The following is a 9,063-nucleotide window of genomic DNA, read 5'->3' as shown; positions in this document are numbered from 1 at the left end:
TACTATTTATCTGACATACAGAAATTTAATTTACTGTACATAACAGTCATTAATTAATAAGCATTGGGGGATGATAGCAATAATTAAAACTTTGTTATCCATCAATCCTAAATTAAGCAAACACCAAATAAATAATGATAACTCAGACTATGGTGATAATTAGAAAGATACTTAAAAAGTGGTAAATTATGAATTGGGGTCAGAAAAAGGACAATCCAGACTTCTGTTTTGCCCCTCACATTTTCACATTTTATTTCATAAGAAATAAAGGTAAAGGCCCTCCCGTTGATCGTCGATTTGCTCGAGCGGGCCCAGTAACGTCTCCATTGGAGACTTTGTTGTTATTGTGTCTGGCATATCGAATACCCTCGGTAGCTTGCCGGGCTCTCCGAGAGGGGTGGAGGAATCGAACTCGGGTCGGCCATGTTGGCCGCTTGTAAGGCGAACGCCCTACCCGCTGTGCTATCGCTCAGTTTTCATGGGGTTGGAGTGATAGCACAGTGGGTAAGGTGTTTGCCTTGCACACAGCCAACCTGGGTTTGATTCCTAACATCCCATATGGTCACCTGAGCACCACCAGGAGTAATTCTTGAGTGCAGAACCAGCAGCAATCCCTGTGCATTGCCAGGTGTGTCAGAAAAAGAAAAATAAAAAAGAAATAAAATGAGTGTTCAAACGATTGAGTTAAATATATGTTTTAATAGTTTTTGATGTCTATAAGGTCCTATAGAAATTATATTATAAATGAATATGAAATTTAGGGGAAAAAGTTTTGGCTGAAGACACAATTAGCATATAGGGCATAACTGAATAAAACTATCTAGCACAAAGAAAAGTATTAAAAACCTCAGTGCTCTAATGTTTTAGAAGTCAGATCAACTGGCCTTGCTTTAATGACTCACTAAAAAGTCTCAAAAGAGATCATCAAGCCACCAAAAATACTCAAACACCCAACCATGGCTGACACATCAAGGGAAACTGGGAGCAGACTGGGAGGGCCTGGGCTGGCCTGCCTAAACAGAGCCACTTGCTGCCACATTGCAAAATTATTGCCATGCCTCTGTTGGACTCCATTGTCTCAGGATTGATCTTCATCCAGAAATTAAGCGGCTGAAAATTCAGGTATGTGGGGGTTTTTGTGACTGAAATCTCTAGTCTTTCTCGAGTCGGGATGGGCTTCTTTCCCCAACCTCCCTCTACTACTAGAAGCTCCAGCAGTCATATCCACACTCCAACACTGACGTCCAGTTAAAAATTTAATTCCAGTTGTGGCCCCATTTAAAACTTCTGAACTTCTTGGAGCATACAGCTGCCTTTGCAGCCAAATGGCATTTCCAAACTCTACAACACTGATAATCCAGTATTAGCACTCAAGATTGAACTGGGTTGTAACATAGAAGGCAATCAATCTCGGCTAACCAAACAGTTACACAGAATGCTTAACCTGTATCAACATCTTAATAAGTCTTCATACAAGGACTTAATGTCTCCAGGGTGAGATACAACAATTTACACTTATTTTCTTCTAAGGAAATATATTTTTATCATTTCGTTAGCATTTCATTGATAACAAGCAATATAAAATAAATTATTATGGGCCTGCTATAGGGGCAAGCTTGATGGGTGGTTGGGAAAATTAGAGACAATGGTGGAGGGAAGGTGATAATTGTTGTGGGACAAATTTTGGAATATTGTATGCCTATAACAAATAATCATGAACAACTTTGACAACTTTGCAAACCACAATATTTAGATAAAGTGTAGAAGGAAAAATTTACATAAGTAGACCTTATCTATTTCATGTAAACTGAAAGTATATTAGCACAAAATTTCTTTAAAAGTTTTATTAAAAACGGGTAAGGCATGAATGACCATTACCATAATGAGATCTAAATATAAAATAAAATTTAATTTAATATACTTTAGATTCCATATTAGGAAACTTACTTATGTAAATGAGGTTAATCATTTTATTGTATTGTATTAAAGGGTTTTATTGTTGTTATTTACATAGGTTAAAATCATATAGCAATCACAAATTGGCTCTTACTGATTTATTCTACTTGCCATTTCTTAAAATTTTGTTGGATAAATAATAGGTAAAGGCCCTCCCGTTGTTTATAGATTTGCTTGAGCGGGCCCAATAACATCTCCATTGGAGACTTTGTTGTTACTGTGTTTGGCATATCGAATACGTCACGGGGAGCTTGCCAGGCTCTGCTGTGCGGGCGAGATCCTCTCGGTAGCTTGCTGGGCTCTCCGAGAGGGGCGGAGGAATCGAACTCGGGTCGGCCATGTTGGCTGCGTGCAAGGCAAACGCCCTACCGCTGTGCTATCGCTCCAGCCCTAGATAAATAATATAAAGTCAATTTTTTATGTTCCTAAGGAGACAGTTTGGGGACATTGGTGACAGGGCCCATTGGTGGTGTTGGAACACTAAATGCCTGAAACAACTGTATATTGAACAACTTTGTAAATTACAGTGTTTTTAATCACTTAATCACTTAACTCCCTGTTAGTCATCAATTTGCTCTAGTGGGTGCCAGTAACGTCTCCATTTGTCCCTGTCGCGTGCTAGTGTAGCCCAATGGCATCTGTTCGCTTTGGGAACATGAAGAGCCTCAAACCAATCGTTCATGATCTTCACGAAGAAGTCTGACCATCTGGTAGGTGGGTGGCCACACGGTCTTTTGACATTCCATGGAATCCAGTTGGTAACAGCTCTAGTCCAGTGGTCGTCTTTAAATCTCATTACGTGACCAGCCCATCTGATTTTTGACACCTTGGCAAACGAGACAGCGTCCCTGATTTTTGATCGTCGACGGAGGTCGGAATTCCAGATTCTTTCTCTCATTTGAGTGAAACGTGATATTCCAAGCATAGCTCTTTCAATTCTTCTTTGGGAGACCTGAATAGCGATCTCATCCTGTTTACATAGGGCCCAGGTCTCTGAGGCATATGTTAATGCAGGAAGAACAGTGGAATCAAAGAGATGTTCCCGGAGCCGGGGGTTCTTTGTCCTCTTAATTAATAAAAATAAATATTTAGACATCACAGGTAAAATGAAGTTACAAAGGTAGGCTAAAAGCTTGTGGAAAAGATTTCAATGGAAATATGGTGTTTTAGAAGAAAGTGAAGAAAGTATTACAAAAAGAAAGAAATCGACTGTTATAATCTATCAATAAAAATGATCATTATATTTGGAAATATGACAGTAATCCATACTTTTGGCAATGGTCTTGGTAGAGTGAAAAGGATTTTCAGCATTAAAAAAACAGCATTAAAATGTCTAAAGAGAAAGGAAAAATTATATCGCAGCAAATTTAGATAAAGCTTTTGTGAAGTTTTACTATGAAGGAAAGGAGAAAGGGAGGTATTATAGGATAAATGGGTAGTTTAAGTATTTTTGTTGTTATTATTTTTAAGGTGATAAACATTACATTAGTGTAGCTGAGAATGATTAAAATGAGAGAAAAGTACATAGAGGTGAAATGAGATAGAAACAGATCTGGAGTGGGGAATATTAGGTGGCAGTGGCAAAGACAAATGTGTTGATGAAGGAGAAAGGAGACTGGCAGGACTAGTGTTCTTGCTTAGATTAGAAATGGGCCTAAGAATGAGAGTGGAAGTTCAATATGACCAAAGCTAGTTTACTTAGCCACTGAAATGAGAAGGCAAGGAAGAAATAATGCAAAGTTGGTGTTACTTCAACTTCTATTCATGACGTCCTTTCTGATAAAAAGAAGTTAGTGAGTAAGGAAAAGGGGGTTAAAACAATGTGAAGATAAAGGAGATATTAATATGGAGACATTTGACAAACAGGAAATCAATCAGTTAAAGTAATAGTTTTCCACTTTTTTTTTTATAAATGTGGAGTATTGAAAATAGCAAACATATTTAATGTACGACTAATGGGGGATTTTTTAAAAAAGATTTATTATTCATCTTCAAAATATTATAAATAGGGCTGGAGCGATAGCACAGGGGATAGGGCGTTTGCCTTGCACGCAGCCAACATGGCCAACACAGGTTCGATTCTCAGCATCCCATATGGTCCCCCGAGCACCGCCAGGAGTGATTCTTGAGTGCATGAGCCAGGAGTAACCCCTGAGCATCGCCAGGAGTGACCCAAAAAGCAAAAAAAAAAAATTATAAAATAAAATTTCTAATGATAATTTTCAATAACCATAAACCAAAAGTTAGCACAAAAACTAATAGAAATTCTTGAATTTCTGAGTGACTAACATTTAATCAAATATTGCTAGTGAAAAATCTGCTGCTGCTTCTTTGCTGGAATATTTGAGAGCAGTGGCTTCAGCATCATTTCTAAGAGACAATGTCATTTATATTGACAACCATTGCATGTCTCTGTTTGGTTTTTAACACTGTCTATGTGGAACAAATCTCTATATACAAATAGACAGTTGAAAATATGACTAACATTGTATAGATCTCTAACTGAGGTATGGATAATCTTTTCATAATACTCCTCAAAATCAAGACAACATTTATGTTTTGTTTAAACACCGGAGACAACAAAGCATTAGACCAGGATTTTGTTTACAGGATGAAAAGTGCATGATTTATGTTCCATAAAGAAATTACTCATCCAGAAGTTAACTTTATGGAAATCTTCACTTTTTTAAGGTGATTATGATTAAAATACCCTTAAATGTTGATGTAATACATTTAATATGACTTTCTGATCTATTATAGAAGCAATTCAAAATTCTTGGAAAGGTGAGACTTTTCTATTTCTTCATTTTGTATACAACTATCGCAAAGAACCAGGTTCTTTTGGAAAGCATCCATATTATTTCTCAGTGTAAAGTATTTGCCCAACATCCCTGAAGTAAAATGCTGTTCATTTTAAATGATAAACAAGACTTTAAGTACAGCCATCTATTCTTTATGCACCAAAGCCTCTTCTAGTGCAGAGTTTTGATCACACAGAAATCGCGTTACTTCTCACTTCCTTCCATTCAACAGGGCATGAAAGAACCTCCTCTCAATAGTCCTGTCCTTTCTGCATGGAGGAGTTGCTGCTGTTGGGAGTACATACTCTCAAAGGGGCTTGTGAACACTCACAGTTAAATACTTGACTCTGAGTTTCCATTTATGACCTTTACTGCATCATTCATCACAGTGTTTTCTTCCAGTAAAAAAGCTTCTCTGCAGTCAGGCGTTCCCAGGAATCATGCACTGAGTGCATACAATTACTTAATTAGCAATGTCTGTTATTTTCACTACTGCTTCTCAGTGATGCCTATTCCTGTTTACAGCATCATCCACGTGAAATCCTGTCCAAGTGCTGTCTTTGAAATTACTTACCAAGAGCAATAGATAGCTTTGAACTTGTGGTCACTGGACAGGTCAAGACAGTGATAAAGCTCTTCCTAAAGTCTTTACCTTCTCTATATTTCAAAAAGCAAATTAAAATATTATAGCATCTCAACATCAAGACAGTTGATTCATCAAGTTGAATGGCAAAACATCTTTTTTTCCCCTCTAAAAATTGCTCTTTAATATTGACGCACATGTCAATGTTTTTTTCTAAATAAGATGTTCAGAGGAAAAACTTGTCACTAGTCTTCATTTTTTCATTTGATTTTTTATTTGGTTGCATATTGCTAATCTGTAAAATGATTTGAACACAAATGATGAGCAAATTTAAAAAGGCTTCATAGCATCATTTATAGAAATTCTGAATATACTACATCCAATGCTCATGAAAATAGTTCAATACCAGTGCTGAAATCAGGTTTTAAGTATTCTTTATTGCCATGAGTGATCTCTCCTCTCCTCCCCTTCCCCTCCCCTCCCCTCCCCTCCCCTCCCCTCCCCTTCCCTCCCCTCCCCTCCCCTCTCCTCCTCTCCTCTCCCCTCCCCTCTCCTCTCCTCTCCTCTCCTCTCCTCTCCTCTCCTCTCCTCTCCTCTCCTCTCCTCTCCTCTCCTCTCCTCTCCTCTCCTCTCCTCTCCTCTCCTCTCCTCTCCTCTCCTCTCCTCTTTCCACTCCTCTCCTCTCCTCCATTTCCTTCTCTCTCTTAGCAGCCTCTCCCACTCCTCCCCTCCCTTCTCCTTCCCTTCTCCTCCTGTCCTCTCCATTCCAATCTTCTCCCCTACATCCCCATAATATATCACCCTAAATATAACTTTTTAAAACTTTTATTATTTTGGGGTTTTTTTTGGGGGGGCCACATCCAGTGCTGCTCAGGTTATTGCTGCCCCTTCAATCAGGAATCACTCCTGGTAGTGAGATGCTGAGAATGGGACCTGATGGAACCTGAGTCAGCCACATGCAAGGCAAGCACCTTACCTACTGTACTATTTCTCCACCCCCATCAAATGTATCTTTTCAATAAAAATTGCACCGAGCCGAAAGAAATTAGTGAACAGGAAACCAGAAGAAGCTCCTCATTTTCTTCCTAGATATAGTATATATATATTCCTTTTATTCTTGTGATTGACTCTTTCTGCTCAACAGTGTACTAGAAGAACCTAAAAACCAACCTTCTTCCATTATTTAGCACTATATGTTTGCCCTTGCTCCCGGCTGTCCTCACTGGGGTCCCTTGGAGGGGGGCAGGTTGAGTTTCTCTCCCCACTCCGAGCAGAGCTCTGGCAGCTGAAGACCTCCGGAACCAGCCACAGCCATGCTTAAGACCACTCTCCACATGTTCGGACAAGCCTCACGCATGAAGAAACTGGCAGAGGAACCCAGTTGTGCAGGACCCGGGGCTAAGATCTCCAAGCCTGTTTGGATCGGGAATGGGCCTCCTCCACCCAGATCTCTCATCTTCCAGTAGCTAGGCATTAAACCCACCAACTGTCCCCGGTGCCATGTTATCCCATCAACGGCCAAAACCCAGGGACTATAAAACCCAGCTCCCAGAAGCTAGTGGCCACATTTGCGGCTGTGCAACATCTTATTGTCTAATTCTCACTCTTGGAGAACCCTATAGGCTCCCGAGTGTATCCTGCCCACACGGCAGAGTCTGGCAAGTTTCCTGTAGCATATTCGATATGCCAAAACCCAGTAACAATAATGGGTCTCATTCCCCTGACCCTGAAGGAGCCTCCAATGTGGCACTTGCTAAAATCTCAGGGCTAGGATGAAAGGAGATGTTACTGGTGCCTGCTCAAGGAAATCAATAAACAACAGGATGACCGTGATACAGTGATACAGTGATATGTTTTGACAGTTTGCCATCTTTGGGAAAGTAAAATCAATTTCCTTTGCCTGTCACTTCTCTCCAAATTTATGACTCTTTGTTAATTATGCTATCAGATCACAGATCACAGATCATCCTGTTATTCGTCGACTGCCTCAAGCAGGCCCCAGTAACGTCTCCTTCATCCTAGCCCTGAGATTATATTCAAGGCTCTTTAGGAGAATGAGACCCATCATTGTTACTGGTATTTGGCATATTGGGTACGCCACGGGGAGTTTGCCAGACTCTGCCGTGTGGGCAGGCTACATTGGGTAGCTTGCCAGTTTGTCAAAGTAGGAATGAGATGTCATAATACGATGTTCCGGGAGCTGGTTTTTATAGTCTCAGAGTCTTGGCCACTGATGGGATTACACGGCGCCAGGGGGCCAGGTGGTGGGTGTGACCCCCGCCTACTGAAATTTGGAGGATCTGGGTGGAGGATGCTCGACTCCGATCCGAGTAGGCTTGGAGATCTCGGCCCCGGAACCCATGTGGCTTTGTCCCTCTGCCGGTACCTATAAAACATTATACTGTATAAACTTGAATTCTAATCTTTATTCATTCTTTCATTCTTTCATTCACTCATTCATTCATTCTAAGCCTGAAGAACTTAGCATAATATGGAGTGAGAGAACAAATAGTTATCAAAGAGTGTTTTTCACATAGTTCACCAAGCCTACCAGTTAGAGATCTTTAAGAAAAAAAATCTAAAGATCTTTCACAAAAGTTCAGCCTGTTGTCAATTCAGATGTGTTTCCTGCATGCGTATGTGTATGTATGAATGTGTACGTGTGACTAACTTTGTAAAATTATTTTCTTTAGTTGCAAACAACATAAAATCAAGTCTGACTAACTTGAACCAGAAAACCATTCCTCAGGTACTTCGATAGGATGACAGGAGTAAAGAACACGCAGCATGTAAGCATAAAAACAGCCCTGAATGGCAGGAATAGGAGACACAGATAAGGTGTCAGAACATGGACTGTTATAACATAACTTGTTTAATTAAGTTTCCTTAAATTTTTTGAAGAATTTTGCATAATTTATCAAAGGTTCAAAGTCTGTAGGAAGAGCGTCTAGGCTTAAAGCGATAGCTTAACACACTGAAGTATATGCTTTGCATGCAGGAATCACAGCACCAAATCAGCCCTAAGCACTGCCGGTGGTCATCTCTGAGTTCTGAGCTAAGACTCCCATATGGATATTGCTAGGTGTGGCCTCAAACCCAACCCAACCCAAATAAATAACAAAAACAAGAGCATCTAGTTAACTTCCTTCCAGGTACAACTTGCAGATGACTGGGGTTATGAGAAGAAATAATAATCCAAAAAATAAGTTTTAAATTCACAGCTGTAATCAATGACCTTGTGAATCAGACTGCACAATGGATGGAGAAGTGAGAACTCAAAATAAAGCTGAGATTCTGAGTAAAATAACAGATACAAATACAAGCCATTTATAGACCTACTTTTGAAATGGGCATGAGCACGTGGCAGAAAAAATGTCTGTGATGGAAGAGATATGTAGTTTAGGATATGACAAAAATGGGTGCAGCCTAAAAAAATCAAACAACTTGCTGTTATTTTGAGTTCTTGTCAATGGGTTGTGGGTCTAATTCCTGACCTAGAACTTTTCCAACTATAAAGTGATTATAACTTGTAGATATTCTTGTAAAGTTGGTTGTCAAAAACTATTGGTATTTCAAATTAAGACAGTTATAGGACTATTTGATGCTTTCAAATTTTTTTGGCTACTTGGTTAATTCAACTTGTGAAGACTGACATAGCCTATTCATACATAAATCTGAGTCTACCTGTCTTCATTTATCAGACCTCCCTTGTAACTCTTGAAA

This window comes from Sorex fumeus, unplaced genomic scaffold, assembly GCF_029834395.1.
Source record: "Sorex fumeus unplaced genomic scaffold, SorFum_2.1 ptg000002l, whole genome shotgun sequence".
Taxonomy (NCBI): Eukaryota; Metazoa; Chordata; class Mammalia; order Eulipotyphla; family Soricidae; genus Sorex; species Sorex fumeus.
The sequence above is the reverse complement of the archived record's forward strand: the minus strand, read 5'-3'. Positions refer to the sequence as shown.